Here is a 6,453-nt window from a genome sequence, read left to right as displayed (position 1 = left end):
ACCACCGGATCCCGGAGGAGCTTGGATGCCCTGAGATGACCCTACATGATCCGCCAGGATGACCCCACATGGTCCTCAATGCCTGCAGGGGAGGCAGGAATGCTCTTCTCATTCTTCCCTGCTCCCAAGCCCATGATTTAATTCAATTTTGTCCCTTCCTGGGGATTACCGAGGGATGTCTTCTCCAGTCCTGAGCCTCCAGAGACTCTTAGATGCTCTTTGATGCCTCTAGATCCCTATGGATCCACAGCTCCCTCTTTTCCAATTATCTTGACCCCTGCAAATATCACCTGAGAGGAGACATGGCTGAAAATATCTTCCAGCCTCACCAGTGAGATGTTTCCAGAGAGGTAGAATCATGCAATCACTGTGGTTGGAAAAGACCTTCAAGACCGAGTCCAGCTGGAGGAGGACATAGGGTGCCTCCATCCAAAGGCAGTCCCTTGGGTGATATTTTCACCTCCAAGAGCCAGGGACCAGGTGGGATCTTGCTGCCTCCCTATCCCATGGGATGGTCAGACTCTATGGCACATCCCAGATGGGCCCAACTTCCGTCACTGAGGACAAGGTGGAAAAGCGGAGCGCTTGGCCTGGCGCCTCTCATTGCTTCATATCCCCTAATTTTTGTGCTTTTTTGGGTGCAATTATGGGCTGGCTGCACCTCGCGGCCATCAGGCAGCATCAAAGGCTGCGGCCGGGTGAACGCGTGTGCTTACAAGACGCCGGGTGCTTGATGCTAATAAAAAATAAGATTAAACCAGACAGTGGGGCTCCGGCGCGGGGCCCACGGGTGCCCAAGCGGCGCGAGGCCCGGAGGAGCCGGCGGCCACCCCGGGGCCCTTCCCTGCAGGGACCTGCTGCGATTCCCCCTCCTGCTCCAGGCACCTCCGAGCTCCCCCTTCCCCAGCATTCCCACATCCTGCGCCAGCTTTTGGGAGCATTAATCACCCTCGCCGAGCTGCCAGCGCGGCCTCTGGACCCGCAGCGATTATCCAAGCACTTTAATGACACCTTGGACCCAAGGTACCAATTAGACATGTCGGGAGAAGCAGCGCCCCGAGCTGATTCAGCCCATCGCGACCATAACGCCGGGTGCCATTCCAGGCTGCTCCCCGGGACGCCTCCAAGCCTCCGGGGCTGGAAGAGCTCCGAACGACCCTGGGGGAGCCAAGTGAAGACCGTCCCCTCCTATTTAGCGCCTGCTGTGCTATTCCAAGCCCTTTGCTTTGGCAACGCCTATGGAGAAGGGAGGTTGAGCCACGGAGTGCACTAGGATTTCCACGGTTTGGTCATTGCCATGTCCTAGAATAGGACGTCATGGGATGATTTGGGTGGAAGGAGTCTTTGGAGATCTCTGGGGCAACCTCCTGCTCCAAGCAGGAGCAGATTGATCTTGGTTTTGGAAAGAGCTCGGGACCGAAATCCTCTGTAGATGAAGCCTAGGCAAAATAAACAGGATTGGAGGTGAGCTGGTGGGGGGTGAGATGTGGCGGGATGAGAGGTGGTGGGATGTGGTGCTATGGGAGGAAATGTGATGGGATGAGGTGCAATGGGATGAGATGGGATGAGGTGCACAACATGCGGTTGGATGAGACACGATGGGTTGCAATGGGATGGGGAGAATCCCTCTGTCGCGAATCTCACTAGCCCCTGGTGCTCCCCGAGCCCTGGATTTGACCATTCCCATCTTTTTTACCCCCTTTGCCTGCCTGGATTTCCTTCCCTGCCTCAGAAGGAAGCTGAGCCAGAAGGACTCCAAGCTGGGCTGGTTACGTCACCTCCAAAATGGCCCCTTGGAAGCAATTTGGGGTTGTCCCATTAATTCAATTGAGGTTAATGGAGATATTGGGGGGCAGATCCGTTTCTCCGTGATCCCAGAGGGAGGGGTTTCACCCTTCCCTTTGCCAGAATCAGGCCAGAATAATAATCATAGCAATAACAGCAGAAAAATGATGGCAATGGTAAGAAGTTTGCAACAAAACTTAATGAAATTGTGTTTGACAACAGAGCTTCCAGGATGGAGCCGTCTCCCAGGGACGTGGCTGCTCTCGGAAGGTGCCAAGCCCAAGTCCTCAGGTGGGATCTGCCTTCCGTTGGTCAACCCGGCTTCAGCAAATCCCGGTGCTATCCCTTTTTTTTCCCCCCCGCTAAACTTCTCTGCAGCCTCCATCTGACACCAACCGGTCAAGCTGAGGATTTCAGGTTGAGGGAGGCCAAAATATGCCGGAAAACACATCCTGCCTCTGCCGAGGCTCAGGGCTCGGGCGGCAGCTCTGTGGTTGCCCGCCGGCCACCATGGCCAGTGACTCAACTCAGTTGTGGGCTCGGGTTGGCTCATTCCTCTCGGCCCACGGGCAGCGTTTCCACCCACAAAGGGCAGAGTGTGCCCAGGGTCCAGCATTTTTCCCTCAAGGAGAAGCCGTCTTCCCTCGAGAAAAGCCACCGAGAACGCAAGGAAGCCTCGGAGCTGGCATCAACATGTGGGTAAAACCAAAGAGAGCTTTGTGGTGATGAAGGGCTTGTCTTCGGGAGCTGGCCTGCCAAAAATGTGCCTCTCCAAACACTAAAATGTCATTTGCGGGGAGCTGGCTGCCTCCTACTCCTCTGGAGCTAGAAAGGCTCCAACGCCAACGATCTGTCATGGCCTAAGGGCTATAAACACGCGGTTTTGCCACCCAAGGGCTTTCTCCTTGGCTTCTGGAAGGGATTGCGCGCAATCCCCGCTCCACGTGGGCCTGCGGCTGCCGACTCTGGGGCCAAGAACAACAGCGGAGCTGGGAGATCTCAGCACGAAGGAGCGAGCGGCCAACGTTGGCCAACGTTGGCTTGTGCCTCGGCTCTTTCCCGAGCCACGCAGACAAGGTGGGCGCTTGGGGATGGTAGCCCTAAGTCCATCCACGGGGCTATCAGGCTGAGCCCAATGCTGTCCCCTCCACTTTCTCTTCTCTAGAGCATCCTCCCACCAGCAGGGTTACATTTTCCGAGGTTTCCGATCGCTCCTTTTTTTAATATTTATCCCCCAGATCCTTCTTGAAGGAAGCGCCCAAAGCAGACGCGCTGGCAGGACCTGTCTACATCTACAGCCCACGATGCCTGAACTCCCGTTAGAGTGAGGAAGAGGCACCTGCCGAGGGTGAATCACTGCAGATCGGTGCCCGAGATAGCGCAGATAAATCGTCCTCGGCAGGCGGCTGCTTCTCCCCGCCGCCCGGAGAGCAAATGGAGCTGGGATTCTGGTGTCATGGGACACCAAAATTCAGCGGTTTTGGGACATTTCCTGCCAGCTCTGCTTTATCACTCGTGTTTCTGCATCTCCGCGTGGATTTGGCCACGTGCGGGAGGGCCCCGGCGGCCCGGCGCGGCCCAGACGCGATGCCAGGCAGCACATGGGATCCAGCTGCCTTTTTTCCCCCCCCTTTTTTTTTTTTTCCACAAAGTGTTGGTTTCATTCCAGGGCATTTTCTACATAGTTTTGGGAATTAGGAGGAGGTGGGGCAGGCGGGGAATCTTCTTCTGCAGCTAAGCTGGGCTGTGCAGGCTTAACTCCGCTCTCCACGGGCCGCTCAGCGGTGCAAAGTGCCAGCGAGGGAGCAGCCAAGTCGTCCTCTCCAGGGCAAGCGGGAGCGCCCGGGTGACTCAGCCGGGCGCCGGAGCCGCCGCCGCTCCGAGCGGAGCCAGTCTGAGCCCGTCGCTGCACGTGCGAGTGGAAGGGAGCGCCCGGCAAGGAACGTGTGGGCAACCATGGCGAGTCCTTCGAGACGCGGGCAGGCTCGCAAGGCGACTGGGGAGATGTCTCTCCCTGCTCGTGCCAGGCTTCCTTCATCATCCATGGAGAGAGGCGGATGCTCTCCGACCCATAGAGCTGCCTGGGGGTCAACTGCGGGATCCAGAAGGGCAGATCCATTGTGGGATTCAACTGTCGGCATCTGTGGAAGTGGCACATAGTGTCCCATGTCTTCAAGCTTCATGGTGGAGCAGGATCCCTGTGGGATCTTCCTCCAGAAGGAGGAAGAACCTTGTCAACGGGGTGCAATGGTGGGAAGTCCTCACAGCTATGGGCACCTGGTGGCAGCTTTCAGGAGGAAAGGGAGACTGGGGACACCAGCCCTGGCAACTTGTAGGGCTCATTCTCCACATGGAGGGCTTCTTATCACAGAGGCTTGGAGGAGAGCTGGCATGGAAGGATGGTCTGGAGGAACCACACATGAGCTGGAGGAACTACAGCCAAATATCTCCTCATTTTCTCAGATAAGGATGTATCTTGTTTAACTCTAGCCAAGACAGACCCTTCACACTCATTGCAAAGGCTGGTACAAAAAAAAGGTATCTTCCTCCCATCCCATCCCACCTTAGATGGCCAAGATTGCCCTTAGAAGGTGCCCGTTTCTCCCACCACGTACAACAGACTAGACCAACCCATGGTGTGAGGCCATGGGCAGGAGAAAGGACTCTTGGGCTTCACTTCCCTGCATGTCCCTTGAGTGCCAGGGACAGGTCACAGTCTCCCTGGTGTCATGAGCGGAGAGTGGCCTCTCGGCACCCGGAGGAGGCTGGAAGGAGACCAGGGCGGTGAGTCGGTTCTGGGCAAGGAGACAACCAGGCCAAAGAGTCACGAGTTCCTGGCTACGGAGGGGCCCATTCCTTGGAGAGAAAATTACTGGCAAACAGCAGAAATGTTGAGTGTTCCTCCGCGGCCCTTCCCTCGCTGAGAGCAATATGAAGGCAATTATTAGAGCTACTTCTGAGAGGCAAAAGGGGGAGGGAGAGGGATAAAAAAAAATAATAATAATGAGGGAACAACCCGGCGAGCTGAAAGCTGCTGCCTGAACATAGGTTTTCAACAAGACGGCTTGGCACATCTGTTTGCCTAACGCAACGCATCCCACGGGCTCCGCAAGCTATAATCAGGCGATTTCAGGGCGTGGAGCTGGGCACTAAACAGGGACGGAGATAAGTGCACGCATTGTTCACACGCCAGGAGGAAAAGGGGGTGCGGGCGGCCGCCGAACGGGAGCAAGCGCCAAACGGGAGCCAAGCGCGCCGGGCGGCCGGGGCTCGGCGCCGGCGGCCTCCCCGCTCAACGCGGCGGCCTAAGGGGGGACAAAGCGATGAAAAGAATGGGGAAAAGATAAAACAATGGGGGGAAAATAAAGTAATGGGAGAAAAATAAAATAATGGGGAAAAAATAAAACAATGGGGGAAAAATAAAGTAATGGGAGAAAAATAAAATAATGGGGAAAAAATAATGGGGAAAAAATAAAATAATGGGGGGAAAATAGAATAAAATAATGGGGAAAAATAGAATAATGGGAAAAATAAGATAATGGGGAAAATATAAAATAATGGAAAAAATAATGGGATAAAAAAATGGGAAAAAATAAAGTAAAATAAAGTAAAATAAAATAAAGTAAAATAAAATAAAGTAAAATAAANTAAAATAAAGTAAAATAAAATAAAGTAAAATAAAATAAAGTAAAATAAAGTAAAATAAAGTAAAATAAAATAAAATAAAATAAAATAAAATAAAATAAAATAAAATAAAATAAAATAAAATAAAATAAAGGGAAAAATATAAAATAGTGAGGAAAAAAAAAATAACAATGGCAGGCGGCGGAGGGGAAGCTGCTGGGCTTCTGCATCGCTGCCCCACGCCGCCAAAAAACCTTCCCCCGGTGCAAGTGTCAATGGCGTCAGCGCGGAAAGGTGGTGCTTGTCACGCGTAAATCAGCCCGTGCCTTTTAGCGGCGCTGATAATTATATGGTGTCTTAAGTATCTGTACAAACTGTCAGGGGAAATATATGGTGAGTAAAGAAACTTGGAGCCGGCTCGCGGGGAAATGGGAAGGTGTCTCAGCTCCGCTGCTACAAAGGAACCTTGTCTGGATTTATTTGGGGGTGGGAATGATGAAAGGTTGGGTTTCGTGTCCTTTCTTGTCTGTCAGGAGCCATTTAATGCGGTTGTATAACCCTAATGGTTTTTTCTTTTTTTTTTCCTTAAAACAAAAAAGGGAAATTAAGAGAATGGGGAGTTTGGGGGACACACGGTGGAGGGGGACGGCTCTGCCGCGGCCTCTGCAGAGGCCGGAGCGCTGGGATGCGGGGAGCACCAAGGGGGCAGAGGCGGGAATGAGCTGCACGAACTCTTTAAAATGACAATATAAATAAATAAATAAATAAATACAATTTGGGGGAAATTTGGGCAAGGGCAGCGAGAGGAGCCAGGCGGAGGCTTCGGCGGAGGCGCGAGGAGCCACCCTGCCCTTCGGAAAGCACATCCCGGGAAAGCAGCTCCTCCTGCTTCTCGGAGCCGGGATCGCCGCGGGTGGGATCCGCCGTCGGACACCAGGAAGCTCCATATCCCCCTTGGAGGTGGCTTTTCCGGGGTGCCTGTCACCGAGGGCACATTCCCCATAGCATCATCTGGGGTGGGGGGGCAAATCCCATCCCATCCCA

This window comes from Nothoprocta perdicaria, unplaced genomic scaffold (assembly GCF_003342845.1).
Source record: "Nothoprocta perdicaria isolate Ctin4 unplaced genomic scaffold, notPer1 scaffold_452, whole genome shotgun sequence".
Lineage (NCBI taxonomy): Eukaryota > Metazoa > Chordata > Aves > Tinamiformes > Tinamidae > Nothoprocta > Nothoprocta perdicaria.
This window is presented reverse-complemented; position numbering follows the sequence as displayed.